This window comes from Carcharodon carcharias, chromosome 9, assembly GCF_017639515.1.
Source record: "Carcharodon carcharias isolate sCarCar2 chromosome 9, sCarCar2.pri, whole genome shotgun sequence".
Taxonomy (NCBI): Eukaryota; Metazoa; Chordata; class Chondrichthyes; order Lamniformes; family Lamnidae; genus Carcharodon; species Carcharodon carcharias.
In genome coordinates, this window is record NC_054475.1 from 135,810,472 (window position 1) to 135,830,785 (window position 20,314).

Below are 20,314 nucleotides of genomic sequence, written 5' to 3' on the forward strand. Positions count from 1 at the left end.
AGGCCATTTAGGACTGAGATGAGAAGAAACTTCTTCACTCAGAGGGTGAACCTGTGGAACTCTCTAACACAGAAGGCTGTAGAGTAAGTCACTGAATATAATTAAGAAGGAAATAGATAGATTTTTAAACTCTAAATGTGTCAAGGGATCTGGGGACAGAGCATGGCGTTGAGATGGAGGATCAGCCATGATCATATTGAATGGCAGAGCAGGATGTTATAACACAGCAGTTGGTAAAGACTGAGTTATTTAAAATCCCAGCGGAAAACTTTAAACCGTCATAACTGATATTTTCAATTGGTATGATTGAGATGCAGCTCTAAATTCAGGAATAAGACCACCAGTTCTCGGGTGGTTTTTATATCAAACTAAATGTGACATTTATTAATTTACAATAAGGTATTAAACACATACACATGACTACAAATTATTACTATCAAAACTTTTATCAATTTCCCAAATTAATCTCCACTAAGGCAACAAGGCAACAACAACCTATAGACTTTAAGCAGACATCAGGCAAAGCATTTTCACCTTACAAATTCAAAATGAGATTCCTTTCAATTTGGTTCCTTTGCAGGTATTTGTAGACTTACAGGCTCTGATCTTACATGCCCTCTGACTTCCACACACAAAACCCTCTCAAGTTATACCCAGCCTTTCTCTTTGAATGCAAATTCTCATTGTATCACCAGGCCCTTTGAACTCCATCTCTTCTAACAATAAAACCCCTTACATAGTACCAATATTATTAGTAGTATAAATATATTGCTTGGTGTCTCCTAGCAAGTTGCAAGATTTCACTCCCACTCTTGAATGCTCTATTCAACAAAATGCGAATGTACTTCTACCTCTGTTTACATCTTAAAACTACTATACATCAAAGCACCCAGACCTGCTGGCTTTAAACCAATTAACACACACACACACAGACTAAACCCACTGACTAAACTTCTATTTAAAAAAACTTCCAATAACATTACATACATTAATAGCTTCATGACAAGACTTGAATGGCCGAATGACCTACTCTTGCTCCTATTTTCTATGTTTCTAAGTTGGGGAGGGTAAAAGGTGGTGGAGTGGGCCTGGAAGGAGATGCACACCATCTCTGCATCAGCGAGACAACACCCTCCATGTCAAACTGTGATACATCGAGGTGAGAGGAGGGGCTTCTCAGGTGGGTGGAACTCAAGGTCAGTGCAACTGACCAACTGAAGGAACACCCTAATAATCATGGGGCAACTGTATGAGAGCTATGGTCATTTGAAATCCTCACTCTATGGTGCAGCCCACAAGGCAAGCAACAGGTCTTGGCCAAACGGCTTTCATAACATCGAGATCCCAGCAAATTGCAGCCAGTTTCCATGGGCAGCAGTCAGAGGTCGGGATGAAGGGAGAGAGGGAGGTGGATGCTTACAAAGGGCATGGTTGGTGAATAGCAGCCAACTCGCGGCTTGAAACTTCCATCTGTCCGGGGGATTGGTCATGCCTGTCAAGGGCTCAAGTGGTTCGTCCTTCTATTATGACAAAGCAAATGTCTCTCAACAGAGTCCGAGAGCAGTGGAAGCCAGTGAATAGCTTGGGCGGGAGGCTTCTCGCACATGGCTCTCATCACCCTTGTCAAATAGCGATGTCTCCATGTGCAGGCATGTACACATGGGATGAATAACCATCCTTAGTCCTCCAGGATGTTCTTCACCTGGAAGGGGTGGAGCGCACGTGACCATTAAAGTGAGTAGCAGCAAGATGGAGTCCATGAGACATCAAAACAGTGCAAATGAACATATATTTACAAGTGCCAAAACTATATACAATGATTGTAAACCCGTGCCACCAAAACTTCTTAATTCTTACCTATGTCTAGGTGCATCCCCAATATCCACAGCAAAGGTGGAGGCAACCTGCTGACTGCTATGCCCTGTTGCCTTAGATGACTTTGGTGGGTGTTCTCTGGAGGTCTGAGGCCTGGAATGCCCCGGCCTGCAAAGGATCTCCTGCTGTGGGGCAGGTGCACCCTCCTTGGCCTGACCAGCTAGGGATCATGGGGTCAAAGGCAGAGGGGATTTAAAGTAGCTTGACACCCTTGGAGTGTCCTGGGTGGATACTGCAGCTGACGCTCCTCCTCCCTTTGGGTGCTGAGGGTCCCTCCCTAATTCCTTGGGAAGAAGGGACACCTGGAGGAAGGTCGAGGTGCCCCATTCCCTCTCGCTAGCCACTGCTGAAACACAACCATGGCATGCAGGTCTGAGTGCATATCCGGCAGAAACTGCTGGACCTGGGTCTCCAAGGCGACTGCCACCCTTCCTATGGGTTACTTTCCACATGCCAGGTTGAGTGCATCTCAAACAACAGTGAAGAAGCTGGACACCATCCAGGATCAAGCATTCCACTTGATTGACACCCCATCACCTTCAACATTAATTCTGTTTGCCACTGACATGAAGGCAGCAGTGTGTACCAGTTACAAGATGTTCTGCAGCAACTCACCTAGGATTCTTTGATAGGGCCTTCTAAACCCGTGACCCTACCACCTAGAAGGGCAAGAGAACATGGGGACACCACCACCTGCAAGCTTTCCTCCCAGCCACACATCCTGACTTGTGGCTGCACCGCTGTGCCTTCCCTGCTGGTGGCCACAATCCTGGAAATCCCTCCCTTACACCACATGGACTGCCGCTTGTCAAGATGGCTGCTCACCACCACCTTCTTAAGGACAATTAGGGATGGGTAACAAAAATGCTGGCCTTGCCAGTGATGCCCACATTCCGCGAAAGATGAAAAAGACATTGTTATTGTGAGTTTGGAGAGTAGAAGGTTCACTTACCCTAGTGAAGCGCACGAGACCATTTGTCCATTTCCCGCACTGCAGAGCTGTCCTCTTTTGGGCCCCATGGGTTCTGACCACCCTGCAGACCTCCTCCCAGGCCACGGTGGTCAGACAGGAGGGCCCCCGCATTTCGTCAACAGTCTGGAGGAGATTCTCCAGGGAGGTAATACTGAAGTGTGAGGCCAGAGCTTACTGCCTTCTGCTTGATATTTTGGTCTCTGAAGGTCCTGGCACAATGACTGAATGGCTGTCCGGGTGCCTTTTAAATGTGGCGCCCAGACATTACGTGCGATGTCATGCGATGCGATCCTCACGGCTGCATAATTAACCGGGTGCACCATTCGGCACGCTCACCCGTCCTGCTCTTCAGCAGAAGTCACTCCGACTTCCCGATCCTGCCACCGGACTTAGTCTTGGAGTGGAACATTCCAGCCTGATGTCCTTTGCTTCCCTTGGTATGCCCTCTCTATTCCTCGCTTCTTTAAATCAAACCCTGATGTTGTCTAAAAAATTTTGAATTTGTATTTCTCTGGCTCTTTTTAAACTTATTTGCGCCCTACACAGTTCATTTTAATATGATTTTTGTTTTTTTAAGCCTCTGGTCAGGTGATTTGAAGCTTTCCTGACCTTTACATCTATTGCATCTTGAAAAGGATGTAACCTTAAAAGGGCCAGTAAAGGCAGGAAATATAAGTTGCTGACAAGTGACTTTCATAATTTTGCTATTCAAAGTCAGGAAGACAAATGGACTTTGCCCGGCAAATGTTATTCAACAAAGCATTGGTTTTATAGTTTATTTTTAAATTACACAATGAGGATTCCTTCCATGTATTGGTTCAGTGCATTGCATTGGTTAGATGAAGACCCTGGGGCACTATTAACCATGACAGAAAATAGACCAGAAGCTGACAAATTAATGTCCATGTAAATTACACAGACAGCCCTTTAGAAATGCATTAATTCTGAAAGGTTAGATGTACACTTCCTTTCATGACAATGCCATTATATTTTGGACTTATCATTTGTCTTTGTGTCAGTTTGGTGCCTGGGATAACGTTGTATGGATGGCATCCTCCTTCGGAGTGGTTTCACTTTCTGCAATCATTTCAGAATACATTTTCAAACAATTAGGATCAATAACATAAAGTCATTGTCAACATCTGAAAGAGAAAAGAGAGCCCAACAATTTCAGTGAACACCTTTCATAATCTCCAATTAAACATTTTTTTAATAAGTTCATCATAAGAAATAGAAGCAAGAGTAGATCATGCGCCTCTCGAGACTGCGCCATGATTCAATAAGGTCATGGTTGATCTGATTGTGGCCTTAACTCCACGTTCCTGCCTGCCCACCATTACCCTTGACTCACTTGTCAATCAAAAATCAGTCCAACTCGAACTTGAATATGTTCAATGACCCAACCTCCACTGCTCTCTGTGGAAGAGAATTCCAAAGACGAATGACCCTCTGAGAGAAGAAATTCCTCCTCATCGCCATCGTAAATTGGAGCCTCTTTATTTTAAAAACTGTGATCCCTGGTTCTAGATTCCCCCACAAGTGGAAACACCGGGCAGAATTTTGCCCTCGTTGGGCAGGTTCAGCGGGGGCAAGCAGGAGAGGTTGGGAAGCCTACTGTCGTCTGCGATTAGGGCGTGACCACAATTTTACGCTGGCGGGCCAATTAAGACCCGCCCAGCATGAAATGCGTGCTGCAGCGCTGCCTGTGTGGGGGTGGGGGAGGAGGGCGAGCACGCAAGTATGCACATGCATGCAGGTATGCACAATGAAAGCTCCTTGAGGCACAGAGCTGCCTCAGGGAGCTGAAGATTTAAAAAATTAAAAATAAAGAATTTTGAAATGGAAAAAAACATGTCCCCTCATGTGACCCTGTCCCATGAACAGGAACATGTTATGAAGGAAATTTGAATATTTTTATTTAATTTTTATTTGCGGTTGGAAAGCTCATCCCGCCTGTGGATGAAGTTTGCTAAAAATCCAAAGGTCACTTGGCCTTTTCGCCTGCCCACCAACCGTAAAGTTAGACAGGCAGCAAAAAATTGAGCTTAATCATTACTTTAATGGCGTTTATAGGCCTTTTAATTGCCGGCTTTTATTGAAAATAAATTGCCCACTCTCGCGTGTGCCCGCCGACTGAAATGTCGCCGGAGTGCACGATTACATTGGGATGCGCACCCAATGTCATCGAGCATCATTTTATGCTCGTTCGGGTCGGACACGCGCCCACCCAATGAGCGAAAAATTCTGGCCATCCTCTTAGCACCTACCTCATCAAGCCCCCTCAGAATCTCATATGTTTCAATAAGATCACCTCTCATTCTTCTAAACTCCAATGCTCCAATGAGTATAAGCCCAACCTGCTCAACCTTTCCTCATAAGACAACCCCTTGATCCCAGGATCAGCCTAGTGAACCTTCTCTTAACTGTATCCAAAGCAAGTATATCCTTCCCCAAGCAAGATGACGAAAACTGCACACAGTGCTCCAGATGCAGTTTCAGAAATGCCCTGTACAGTTGTAGCAAGACCTCCCTACTTTTGTACTCCACCTCCCTTGCGAGAAATACCAACATTCCATTTGTCTTCCTAATTACTTGCTGTACCTGCATGCTAACGGTTATGCAGCTGATCTTCAGACAACTTTTCTTAGTGGACACATCCAACTTTATTTAAAAGACAGCAGCAGCAACTACACGCATGCATCAAACTCCGTAACTAAAGAAGAACTCTCCTGTAGAGATTCCCTGTGCATTGGTTTACATAGATCATGTGATCATGTGATCATACAACACAGGATTATTCTTAAAGCCACCATTTCCCAAAACTATAATTACTACATTCCTCCCTCTTTAACTTTTATGTACATTTTGTATTTTCAAGGATATTTATCTCATGACACTACAATATTTACACAGGTCATGAAATTAGAAGTTCAGTCTTTCAGGTGGTTTCCTGATCCATGTGAAACGTCGCAGCTTCACGACTTCAGATTCTTTTGCAGAAAACACATTCTCTGGAACCGCATTAACATCAGATACCTCATTAGGTACTGGCAGTTCAGTGTCTTCTACTCTGACAGAGACTTTGGGCATGTCTGTCCTTAGTTGAGCAACTTGAACAGGAACCACTGGTTCAGTAATGGTTACAGGTGGAACATCATTTTGTTGGGCTATCTCTCATTTCCTTAAATGATCCACATGCTTACAGGTGATCCAACCCTCCACTTCCACATGGTACGACAATGGTCTGGTCACAGAACTTACTATAACAGGTAACCACTTTGGTCCTACACCAAAATTCTTTAGATATACTGCTTCTCCAACACTAAATTGTCACTTATTAGTCACTTTTTGGTTCCCTTGACTTTTCTCCACTTTACCCTCCAAATTGGGAAGCATTAGCCTTAGTCTTATCTGAAGTTGGTACCTCATCGGTAATTCTGCATGCTCTTTCTTTTTACCACAGAATTTAGCCTTGGCTTTCTTTTTGACTTTTCTGTTGGCCAAACTTCTCTCAGATGCGATTTCAACTTGTTTTAGTCCAGTAGTTGAGTTACCCATGACTTCATTTCTACTTGCTCATGGAAAGTTCTACATCTTTTGCTTTCAAAGCATCCTTAGCTTCATTTAGCTGATTCTTCAGCCCTTCTGTCTCTTTATTGTATCTGTTGGCTTCTTCCTTGGAACTTGAACATTGCTGCGTCTTCTCTGCCAACTGGTTCTTCAGTTTGTTCAGAAAATACTAAATTCTTCCTGTTTCTCTTCATAATTTTTCAAAGGCACAAACTTTGACCTGAGGGATCCTTGTAGTGTGTGAAGGTCGTTCAACAAGTTTTCCTTTTCTCTGTGAAGCTCACTCACTTCATCTTGAACTCTGTTATTCAGCAGAGTCGTCTTGAGTTTCTTCTGGTGTTCTTCCATGTTGTTATTTAAGATGGTCTTCTCTTCCTCAGTCTATTGAATGCTTATACACTCCTTTTTCATCCTGTTGTGGTCCTTGGGCTCTCCAGGCTCTTTCTGAAGTTCCTTGCCTTGCCTTATTGCTTTTTCAAGACAGGGGCTTTTCCAGCTTCCTCTTGAAACCTCACTAGCCAAAGTTAATTTCCCTCAACCAATTTCCACCTAGAAGGCTTGTTCCTCTACCTTCTAATACCACCACAGTAGATTGCTGATTGGCTCCTATAATGAACAGTTACTGTTGATACTGATGATACCTTTTACCTGGATTCCTTAACCTGTGTACATTTTCAACTTGGCAGATGTTTGTTCCAAATTTAATTGTTGATCACTTTTATTTAAAGATCTGAAAGTGTGTTCTCCTTCCCATGTCTACTTCCATTTTTAATGGTTTACCATTCATTTGCACAGCAACAATAATTGGCTCTTTCTTCCCAACTTTCATGTTGAATAATGCATAAATGTCAGAATTGGTTGTTTCTGGATCTTCCATATTATAGACTTCATTGGACTTCGATTGTTGTTTGGAAGCCTGATTAAACCTCGCTTTGCACTGTTTCATTATGTATCCACTTCTGTGATAAAAATAGCATTCTTCTTTTTTTGATTGCCAATCGCTAGAAGAATGATTGTTTCCACGTTGATGGAAGTTAATTTTCAATTTAGTTGCTAAGCTGTTTCCTCTCATTTATTAGTTAGTGGGGGCTGTTCCCCTCTTCGTGGCTGTGTCCCGACTTTTCACGCCACTTTCGTCTGACTGTTCCAGCCCAACTAGGAAAATGGCGCCATTTTGTGCCCCTTGAATTGCTTGTGAATCCCTTATAGTGCTTTCCATCACCAGCACTATTTCTAATGCTTTCTTAAAATTATGATTCACTTCAGCCAGCAATCTTCACTGAATAGTATCTTCCTGTATGCCACATACTAAATGATCCCTGAGCATGTCATTCAGGGTTTCACCAAAATCAAAATATCATGTTAGCTGTTTTAATTTCACCACATAGGCAGCATTGCTCTTCCCCCGGGCTCTATTCCATGAATTGAACCTGAACCTCTGCATCGTGACTGAGGGCTTGGGTTGAAAATGTTCCTTAACAAGGTTACTAATTCACTGAAAGACTTCAAATCTGGGGCACTGGGGGCCATCAAGCTTTGAATTAAATTGTAGGTCTTGCTCCCATAAATACTTAGGAGAATCGCTCTCCTCTTTTTCTCCCCCATGATTTTGTTCGCTTGAAAGAAGAACATAAGATGTTCTATACGTTGAGACCAATCATCTGTATCTTGCTCAAAGGGATTGATTTTACTAAACTGTGGCATTTTCGGATGAGTATATCTTCATTTCATTTTAAAGAAACTAGATACTCACAATTGCTGGGCTAGGTACAACAACGATCTGATTGACTTTTATTGCTAGTTTGTTATAGAGTTGATCTTCAGACAGCTTCCAGGTGGCCACCACCACCTGGAAGTTCTCTTCCAGGTCACTCACCATTCTGCCTTGGAACTATATCGCCGTTCCTTCATTGTATCTGGGTCAAAATCCTGGAACTCCCTTCCTAACAGCACTGTGGGTGTACCTACACCACATGGACCGCAGCAATTCAAGAAGGCGGCTCACCACCACCTTCTCAAGGTCAACTAGGGATGGGCAATAAATGTTGGCCCAGCCAGTGAAGCCCACATCCCGTGGATGAAAAATAATTTTTAAAAAAATTCTTAGTGAACACATTTAACTTTATTGACAAGACAGCAGCAGCAACTACATGCATGCATCAAACTCCATGACTAAAAAAGAGCTTTCCTGTCAAGGTTCCCTACATTGGTTTACACAGATCATGTGATCTTACAACATCGGGTTCTTCTTAAAGCTACAGCCCTACATTTCCCAAAACTATAATTATTACAGAAACTTTTTGTGATTCATTTACAAGGACACCCAGACCCCTTTGTACTGCAGTATTCGGCAATTTTCCTCCATTTAAATGATATACTGCTTTTTTATTCTTCCTGCCAAAGTGGAGAACCTCACATTTTCCCACATTATACTCCATTTGCCAAATTGTTGCCCACTCAATTAACCTATCTATATGCCTTTGCAGGTCTTTTGTATCCTCTTCACAACATGCTTAGCTACCATCTTTGTATGATCAGCAAATTTGGCTAAAATACACTTGGTCACTACGTCTAATACATTAATATAGATCATAAATAGTTGAGGCTGCAGCACTGATGCCTGTGACACTCTACTAGTTACAGTTCATCAACCTGAAATAATCCCTGACTTTATGTTTCTAGTTAGTTAGCCAATCTTCTATCCATGCTAATGTATCATCTTCAAACACCATAAACTCTTACCTGGTGCAAAAACCTTTTATGTGGCACCATATTAAATGCCTTTTGGAAATCAAAATACACCACATCTACTGTTCCTTTTTATTCACCCTGCATGTTACATCCTCAAAGAACTCTAATAAATTTGTTAAACTTGATTTCTCTTTTACCAAAACCATGTTGACCCTGTCTGATTGTATTATGATTGTCTAAATGTGCTGTTACTACCTCCTTAAAAATGGATTCTAGCATTTTTCCAATGACAAATGTTAGACTAACTGGACTGATAATTTTTTGGATATTAGGGGCATCAAGGAGTACGGAGAAAAAGCGGGAATATGGCGTTGAGATAGAGGATCAGCCATGATCATATTGAATGGCTGAGTAAGCTCAAAGAGCTGAATGGCCTACACCTGCTCCTAGTTTCTATGTTTCTATTGTTTCCTTCTTTTTGTCTCCCTTCTTTTTTGATTAGAGGTGTTAACATTTGTGGTTTTCTAATTCGCTGGGACCATTTCAGAATAAAGGGAATTTTAAAAGATGACAACCTATGTGTTGTGCAACCACTTCCTTTAAGACCTTGGATGCAGGCCATCAGGTCCAGGGGACTTGTCATCTTTAGTCTTGTTAGTTTTCCCAGTACATTTTCTCTAGTTATCTGGATTGTTTTAAGTTCCTCCCTTCCTCTTACACCCTGCATTTCCACTATTCTTGGGATGCTTTTTGTGTCACACATTGATGGAGATGCTGTGAATTTTCAGCATTTTCTGATTTTATTTTTAATTTATTTCCAGCATTTGCTTCTTTTTTTATTTGTCACAATGTTAGAACTGTTGCATCATGCAGGGAATGATTTCTGTCCAGTATCTTTTCTTGTATGCATGACTTAAAGATGATAGTTGTGTTTAGAGAACTGGAATTGCATTTTGAGCTGAATAGAAGTGGCCCATGCCACTTGTTGACCTTCTCTCTCTTGTTTTCTTCCCTTAAGCTTCTGATTCTTTCTGCTGGAAGCCCCACTACTTTGCCCAAGTGACCATTCTTTCTTTTTATGTGAGCCCAGGCAGTAAACATTGGCAATTTTTAATGTGAGTTGGTTGGGGGGTAGTAGGATTGTTGGGGTGTGGGTGATTGTTTTGAGCGATATCACAGCTATAGGCGTATAGTATTTATTCATTGGATAATGATAATGAGCAAGAATGCGAGCTGAAATTTTACCTTTCCCCTTCCTCAGCTCAGAGATACTAAGGCCAGTTGAAGCTCCTCTAATACCATCCCAGCTGACAGCAGGTAACTCAGTAGATGCAAATCTGGGTACACACTAGATAGGCAGTGTTTTTACCAACCTGGCCTTAATGAGACATCTTCAACCATAAGTGGAAAAAACTGGACAATATATGTTGGCAGTCTGCTGAACGATTGAGTCGGAGCAGGTGGGTGGTGGGGGGGTGGTTTGGGGGGGGGGGGGTGGGGGGGGTGGGCTGGGGGGGGTGGGGGGAGCGGATTGGGTGCATTGTGTGGTGAATGTACCACAAGGATCGTGGATAGAAATAAGATGCAAGAACCATGTTTGCTTTTCTACTCCCTATTACTGGTGCACTGAAGTTAATTGTTGGGATCCAGGCCATCATCCCAGCCTGAATCACCACAGAGATTCCTACCCTGACTCCTTAATCAGCTACTACACTTGATCTTGCCAAGCATACCTGTGCCAACCATGCACCAGTTCCCAAAGAAGGCTCAAGATGCAGGAGCTACCTCATTCAAGAGCTGCCAGCCCCAACACCAGCTCTTTCTATGGCCTGGACATCAGTCATTGGGCACTGAATTATATTTCAAGTTTTATTTTTTCTAAGATTTAAAGGTAGCAGGATGGTGGAGAAATGTCTGCAAATTTTGCCTAAAATATTTATTACCCAGCTTTTCAGGTTTTCAAAGATCTGGTTAAAAAAAAAACAAATTGCTCAATGCAACATATTTTGTTTTCGTTATTAAGTGCTAAATATTTTTGTGTACACTCAGTCCCTTAACTTTTGTCACGACATATACTCATATTGACCTACAATAATTTCAAAATTATGATTTGTTTTGCAAAATATCTGGAAGCTGAAAACATGTGGCTTTCTCACTACTACCACTGGTATAGCCTTGGTGACAGTATACTGAAATAGTCATAAACTAGGCAGCACCTGGGAATGTCAGGTGCCAACTTAGTGCTGAAGAAGTCAGGGTAGTTTTACGGCACTAGAGCCTCTGCCCACCCTTACCAGATCACTGTTGAAAGGGTGTGATGCTGGATCCAGGACTCTGAATGCTGCTGGAGTTTCCACATCCTAACCCTCTTTAGAATCTGGGACTTGGTCAGCTCAAGCACGCCTGATGACGGAAGCTGTAATAGTCTGTTGTGGCCCAACCTGCCATTGCAACAGATGCAGCTCCCCCATGGAAATTCAGGATTGTGGTAGCATTTTGATTTACACATGCATACACGTAGTGGAGAAACACTGCAAAAAGAAAGTTAACTCCTAAATGGAAATTTAAACTTCACTCTGCTGGTCTGATGTTTGTAAATGTGAGAAGAAAAGTCCTCATCAGTGCACTTATTTAATTATATCCATCAGTTGACTATGTAGCTTACCTCAGCTACAGTATATCCATCTATAACTATCAATATGCATACTTAGAAATTCATTCTTTTACACTTACAAATAAAGATGTAGTCATTATTCAACATGTACATAATACGCAATTTCTTTTAACTGATCCAACATAAGGTGCAGGGAAGCACCAACAAAGCAGGAAGACAAAGAACAATGCATTGATAATCAAGCTGTATCGAATCTTCCAAATTTGGTTGTCCGGCTCATTATCCAAGAATTAAACAATGGCCAGGATAATTATTTTCAATGGACACTGTGTATTTTGAGTAATGTTGTTAGTTTCACAAGTACTATCTTGCAGAATTGAAAAATAGCTGAATAATTGAAAGTTTTGAGCTGAACTGCTAAAGTTTCAATCTTCAGCTCTTCAGCTATTCCCAACTTGATGAGGCTGTGTAATCAACTTGTTTGCAATTCCATAAGTGACGTTTGGAGAGTACTAACTTGTTAGCCTGAGGTTGACGTGAAGCTGTGTCAATCGTTATTCATCCTGAGAGGTTTTAGCAAAATGTACTTAGGTTTTGTTTTTAATTGAAGCTGTCTGAAGTTATTAAAATTAGCCCATGGGAAAGGACTGTTGCTTTTGAAATTGGTATTGCCAATTACTGTCCCATCCCTCAAAGCATTTCAGATGTATTGTGATTGTTGTTCATGTGTATCACTTTTTTTATAAGTTCCACAAGATGAGAAGTGCCTCCTCACTAGTCCTGGGTCTACCCTGGTTTTTGGATGTGAGGATTGCAAGCTGTATTTTTGCTAACGAGACGGGAAATTTCCTGACTTGGCAGACCTGTCTCCATATAACTGGCGCCTGCACAAACTATTTTCACTCTGGAGAGGTGGGGGTGTGATTGAGTTGGGCCCACTAACCCCAGAATCATTTCAGATGCAGCCACAGATGCAGGCGAGTGCTGTGGTGGGCTATTTAGAAGATCTGCCTCGGTTCTCTGGGACTTTGTCTCAGTTGTATTTAGGACAGTTAGGGCCTCTAGACCTCAACTCTCACACCCTGCCCACCCACTCCCCATGCCATTCCATGCCTCTCATGCCCACTCCATCCCCCCAATGCCCACCATGGGATCATCATGCTGCTTCCATGCCCCCTCCATGCCTCCTCTGTATCCTCTATATCAAAGAAAAATATATGTTTCTCTTGATACAATTGCCAGATGACCTTGTTATGAATGTTTGGCTGAGCCCCAAGTGTCACTAATGGATCAACTCATCAGGGGTTTGTTTACACAACAGGAAAATTATCCTAAAATATGAGAAGTGCCTCCTCACTAATCCTGGGTCTACCCCAGTTTTTGGACATGAGAATTGCAAGCTGGCAGGCCTGTCTCCATATAAATGGCACCTGCACAAACTATTTTCACTCTGGGGAGGTGGGGGTGTGATTGAGTTGGGCCCACCGACCCCAGAAGCATTTCAGATGTGGACAGAGAGGCAGGCGAGTGAGTTTAAGCTTTAACTGATTGACATATTTATGAGGTTATAATAAGTTATTCTTTCTTCAATCTGTTTTTTTCAAAATTTATCTATTTGGGCAAGATTACAAGATGTGAAGCGGGATAAAGCACCTTTTATTGAAACTATGAAAGGCAGTGCCTGATTGACACTTTTATAAGGCTGAAAGAGCAGCAGGTCTTTTTCCAAAACAGATTTCTGAATGGGTGATTTTTCACAAGCAATTCAAGAGTTGCAATTATTATTATATAGTTCATTGGTTCTATGGTGTATAATGGATGAGTGAACATGGAGGATGCAGGGAGAGCAAGGGGAGTTTGGTTGTGATATGGGGGCATGGAGGTGACAAGGTGAAAATAGGGGACATGGAGGGGGTAGGGGCATAGGTAAGATCTTTTAAACAGGGGCAGATTTAGAATGAAACATACCATGTTGTGGCCTGGGGCTCCTAAACAACAAAGGGGCCCAAAAATGCAGGATGCATTATAAACCTGAGAGCTTTGTAAGATAATTAGCCGAATGACTGCTGCATTTTTTTCATTTGAATGAAGATTTAAGATTAGTATGAGATAATATGGAACAGGCATGTCCAACCCTGCCTGCAGGAGAAGCCCCCCAGTGTGGCCCCCCCGAAGTAAGTACAGTGGAAGATTCTTAAAGAAAGTGCTCCTGCAATGACAGACTGTTGCTCTTCTGCGTTTGCTGTTGATAGGCTCATTCAGTCCATGATTGGAGGAACAGCAACACTGGCGGCAGTGAGTGGGCTCTGGAAACAAAGCTATTCGGGAGAAAGTGAGAGAGAGAGAGAGAGACTTACTCACTGGGTCTGGGGTGGGGGAGGCATGGGGGGGGGGGGTGCGGGGGGGCGGGGTTGTGGGGGGTGGTGTTAGTCAGCTGGGCCGGAATGGTGGGGAGAGACTGCCAGGCCAAGACAGGGGGGAGAGACTGGCTCCAGGCTGGAAAAGTCTGGATGCAAGGATGCGAGCATTGGGGGTCCATGGTGGGGTTGAAAATACTCGCTGTCCAGGGCTATGAGAGGGAGAGTGTGATTTAGTTTTCGTTTGGGAATGAGTGAGTGTATGTTTGGGATTGTGTGTGTGTGTTTGTGTGTGTGGCGAGTGTTGATGTGGGAGTGAATGTGGGCATGGAGTAAGTGCGGGTGTGGGGGGGATTCAGTGCAGGTGTGGGAATGAGTGTGGGTGTGAGAACTGACCCCAGGCGAGGCAGCTGACTGACCCCAGGTGAGACAGTGGACCCTAACCCTAACCCCTGTCGAGGCAGTGGATTGACCCCTGTTGCGGCAGTGGACTGACCCCAGGTGAGGCAGTGGACTGACCCCTGTTGCGGCAGTGGACTGACCCCAGGTGAGGCAGTGGACTGACCCCTGTTGCGGTAGTGGACTGACCCCAGGTGAGGCAGTGGACTGACCGCTGTTGCGGCAGTGGACTGACCCCAGGTGAGGCAGTGGACTGACCCCTGTTGCGGCAGTGGACTGATCCCTGTCGAGGCAGTGGATTGACCCCTGTCGAGGCAGCAGACAGACTCTAGGCAAGGCATCATGGAGCAGTGTACCCTATGTGAGGTAAGAGAGAGAGAGCGTGTGAAGGTGGTGGGAGAAAGAGTTTGTGAGAAGCACTGATTAATTTGTGCATTATTTTAGCTTTGACCTTTGAGTCTCGGGTGGGTGGGGACTGACCCGGGGAGGGGGGTCCGTGTGAAAATAAAGCTGAGCACAGGGCCCCATTAACTGTCAATCTGCCACTGCTTTTAAACATAGCTTTCAAAAGGTTCCCAAATCCAGACTATGGTTCATGACCCCTCTGGGGGGCCATAAACCACGAGTCCTCAAGGAGCTGGCTAGACTGCACAAAAATTGTGGGGGGAGGGTATGAGATGCCTTTCCCATAATGGAATCAGCCAGATCAGGAGTGCAGGAGCATTATCCCTTGCCATTAAAAATTGCCGATGCTGGGGATGGGGGCAGGAATCCCAGAATCAGACCCAACCATTTTCAAAAGCCTCCAGAGGTGGCCCAACTTAGTGAAATTCTGGCTTTCCATTTCATGACCTTCCCATGCTGGTTTCTTTTGAGATAGGCAGCACATAAATTTTGTGCTGCCTCCTCAACTGCATAATTGTATTTTGTCTGCCAGACAACCAGCTAGCTGGTGACACAGAGAGGGTGCTAATAACATACAGTGGTAACACGTAGTGTAGGCAGCCTCCAGCTCTTAAAAGTCCTCTTAAAGGGAAGTTACACCACTAAACAATAGGCTGCGAGTAATGGGAGAATGAAGAACCACAGAGATGGTTCAATATGGGAGAGTGTTCCCAAATGTTGTGATATTGCCTTGAAGACACTGGCTAACCAGGTCTCTCTTCTGGAAGCCAGGAGGCCTTCACAGATCAGCCACTGAGGGGAATGAATGAAGGTGACCAGGAAGGTGAATATGCAGAACGTGGACCGAAGGGCATAACACCAATGCTGCAAGAAGTTTAATAACCTCATGCGGGTCATTAAGGTCAGTGCCACCACTCCCCAGCAGCACTCATAAGCATTCAGATTCACTCATAACATTCAGATAATCTACCCCACTTTCATACAGCTTCCCATCATGTCAGGCTCACAAGCACCTCTCACTACCTCCACATACCTCTAACTATATATGGCAGGAACATCACCCGTATTCAGTGCAACACTTGCACTGACATTCTGCCCTCTCTCTTCAGAAGGAGTCCCATAACGTGGGTATAACTAATGAATTGGCAGGGCGCAGGAGTGACTGCATCTCCTGACGCTTGAGGAGATGGTGCTTCGAATCATCAGGCGGGCAGCAACAGGCCTGTGGCATCCAGGATGACAATAAATGACTGTCTCTCATCCTGAGATGTGACATGAAGTGAAAGGTGCAGTGGGCCTCATGTTTTCCTCCCCACACCCCTCCTTCACCACAACCCGACCCCATCTGCTTTTATACTTTGAGTTTCTCAAGAACTGCCACCTGCACAACCTCCATGCAACCAGGAGAAAGAGGAAGAACAAACTCACAGCAATGATGAGGATGCTATGGTTTCTTGATCTGACACTGCCAACCACCCACTAGAGGCTTGTATGGAGTTGGGATCAGCATGTGGTGAGTAACCGGGCATGAGCGGGCTGCTGTCAGGCCAGGGTAGCTCGTATGCCACATCCCCGTAGGGCAAGGTCACAGAGATATTCAGCTGCAGGGGACTCGTATATGGGCTTTGATAAAGCAGAATATAGGAGAACACAGTTAAACATGTGCATCACAATACTTGGTGCATTAGCAGGCTAGTCAAACAGCTCCTGTCACAGTTGAGGAGCATGGAGGAGTTCAGTTCCATTCATTTCAGCGCAAGACTTCATGCAGATCTTAGAGCCCATCCTTTCCACTGTAGAAATGGTGGCCAATTCCATGATAGCACTTGCAGATCCAGCCATGATGCAGTATCTGACGGCCGCTGTCTCAGCTTCCACTGCAGCAAAGGCGGAAGCCTCACAAAATCTCAGCACTGCAGTGGAAGCTCAGACAGAGAACATGAGATCCATGCTTGCTGTTGTGCAGGCTCAGACTGCTGTGGTTTTCAGTGCTTCAAGGAACATGCAGGCTCTCACAGCACTCCAAAAACCTGTCCTCCAACAGATTATCAGAGCTTCTGAGGTGCCAGCTCAGGAGAGCATTAGACATACTGTGGAGCAGGGACCTACTGTCCTCTTGCTCTCACCACTGCCACTCTGCCAATGCCCTTACTGCTACCCTTTAGCCAGCCAGCCCAGATTCCTGCTGCCCATACTAAGATGGTGAAGTTTGAAATCAGGTTCTCAAGGCCTAAAGCTGCTTGAGGTCATCCATGCAAGGCCATCTGCAGTCTCCCCTTGTGACAGTCAGCAGCCTTCCACCAGCACTGCAGCAGCCACTGAGGTTGCACTGTATGGGAGCACTAGGCTAAGAAAAGACATGCATAAGACAGGCACTAAGGAAATGAACAAGGGTGATTAATTCATTTATGTTTGTATAACTGGATGTCTTGTTAGATAAAGATATTATGTGAACATTTTTGCTGGTCGTTTTTACTGTTGAATGGTGGCCTGGAGGTTGCTATAATGGGTGTCTGGGATGGATGTGACAGTGGGGAATGGTGAATGTTGGTTTGGGCAACCTTTGAATCAATGGAATGAGAGTCTCATAATGCACTCTCTATTAACCCATCTGGTATTAAGGGATACAGGATGCCTCCTCCCTACCTTCTCTTCCTCCTCCTCTTGATCCCTGGCCCTCGGAATGATTTAGTTTGTGGAGGAAACAGCAGACAACCACAACCTTGGAGACCCTCTCTGGGCTGGACTGCAGTGCTCACCCAAATGGTCAAGGCAACAGGACTGCTGTTTCAGGAGGCTGGTAGCTTGTTCCACTATGTTATGAGTAGCCCCGGGACTCTCATTGAATGTTCATTCTGCTCGGATGTTGAGATGGCAGAAGTGGGTTTCAGCCATGTACAGATGAGGTCCCTTGTCATGGAGTATTCAGCCTCTGGTTCTTCTAAGAAGGTTGATTCACAGGGGTTAAATGCATCATGTCTGCTGCCAGGATAGTGGGTATTCATTGAGATGGGGGTCTTGATGTGATGGCACACCAAGTGCAAATTTATTGAATAGAAGGTGAATTTGATAGAAACATACCATGGCCTTCTATGATCTTAGCCCTGCTGCTGCTGATGGCCTCAGTGATGTCCGCATTGAATATGGTGACCATTTTATCCACCCTGGGGGTATGAACATACAGTTGTGCCTGTCCTCCACTGGTTAGGTGTTCCAGTCTCTGGTCCTACAAGAGCGAGGGAGATTGTTATGTATTGGATGTCTTTTGAATATCTTATTGAGCTTGCCGTTCTTGGCAACTGGGCATTGTGGGATCACAGAGTGCATGTTTGTTTTAGTTAATTCAGTTACTGCAGTCAATAAACGATGCACCTTGTTCAACCACCTCTGTGTCTATGTGAGTATTTATCAATTTCTATGTACCAAAAGTTAAACATAACAAATAGGTGACGAGGATGAGATCTGAACCCACGAGTGCAAAGCAGAAAATTTCTTTCCTAGCTGTGTCCACATGGCTGACTGGTAGTGGCAGCCTCAAAAGTCTATCCACATTGCCATGCAAGGTAGATTTTCGATATTTGATGTCAAATGTGCGAGCATTCAACACCAATGCCCAATGCTGCATTCTGCTTGCAACTAAAGAAAGGATGCCTGTGTGTGGACCGAATATAGAAGTGAATGGTCGATGATCAATCGAATGAATTTCCATTCAAACAGGTACAAGTGAAATTTCCAGATTCCACAATTGATGCCCAGTGCTTTGCGTTCGATTTGAGCTCTCTGCTTTGCTTAAAGTCCGTGAAGCGAACTCTATGGGAGACAGTTACCAAGATTCCTATCTTGACCAGACACTCCAGGTCAGCTTCGACTTTTGGTTGTATGACATAAGGTATGGTTCTGGCCTTCAGAAATGTTGGTTGAGAGTCAGCTTTGATATTCAATTTTATGATAATTCCCTCCGTGCTTCCCAAATCTCTTTTGAAATTGGCAGCATTTTTTTTATAACAGCTGTCAGCCCAGTGTCTTCTTTTGCAATGTTGTATACTTCTGCCCAGTTTAACCGGACCTTCTCAAGCCTTGACCGTCCACCTAAAGCTGGCTAGTTACCCTTCATCACAAACAGTGGTAGCTTAGTCTGTCCATTTAGTTCCAGTTTAAATTCCATCCTGCCCATCATAGGTACAAATTCCCCTGTATATGTTTTCAGAACGATTTTTGCAGACATCAAGGGAAGATGTTTAAGCTTCTTACATCTGGGATCAGAAAAACTGCAGTCCCTGTATCCAGTTCCATACATGTTGGTTGGCCCTCTAGCAGTGGTGTTACCCAGTAGCCCTGTGAACCACCTGCCATTGACAAGATGTGGAGGGGCCCTTCTTCTTCAGACTCGGTGTCACTCTGGTCCACCCATTCCAGCTGTATGACATGCACAGGCCAGACAGCAGATTCCTTTCTCTCTGATCTGCCTTTCCGATTCACTGCTATTTTTTTGTTTTTACAGGCATGCTCAGTGTGTCTCTTCTGCCACACCAACTGCATTCAAAGTCTCTGCAACAACATTCAGATGGATGATGACCAGGCTTTCCACGATGGTAACATTCTTGGTTGCTTGCTATCTTGTGTACACTGAACTATCATGTTATACACCCAAGTAGATGCATTCAGCTGCTGTGCTTCTTTTGTAGCCAGGTCCATGGAAACTGCAAACTTCATAGCTTTCTGCAAAGTGAGAATAGCCTCTGTCAGGAAGCATTTAAGGATTGCTTCAGTGTGAAGGCCGCTGACCAACCTGTCACTGATAGTCTCATTCAGTACTTCCCTGAATTCACAATGTTCAGTGAATTTTTTAAGTACTGCAACATACAACGCAATTGTTTCCCCCTCTTCGAGGTCTCTTTTATGAAACATAAATCTTTCTGCTGTGACAAGTGGCTTAGGGGAAAAATGTGTCTCCAGAATTTTTACAATGTCCACATACGATTTTGTGCCAGGTTTGTCAAGCTACACCAAACTTCTTAATAAACCAAATGCTTTACCTCCCATCACACTTAAGAAAGTTGGCACCTTTCTATCATTTTCAATTTCATTTGCAAGGTCAAAAAACTCAACGCATTCAGTGTAGGAGCTCCACGATTCAACAGTCTCATCGAAATGTTCCATAAGTCCGGTGAGTATGGTTATTTTTATTTTCTCTTCTTCATCAGGTACTTCTTGTTTACTGTAGTTTCCCCTTTTTTTGTGGTTACCACTTTAAATGCTGTTACTGCTTTAAGGCAAGTACCCTTTTTTTAACTCAGGCTGTCTGCAGCTGCTGGTTAGGTCTCTGTGGTTCTTCCCACACTTCTCTGCTGTTGACGATCTCCCAGTGATCGTTGGCCTACCTTTCTGAGCTTTTAAAAACTTTCAAGGTAATAGTGCTTCTTTTCTCTG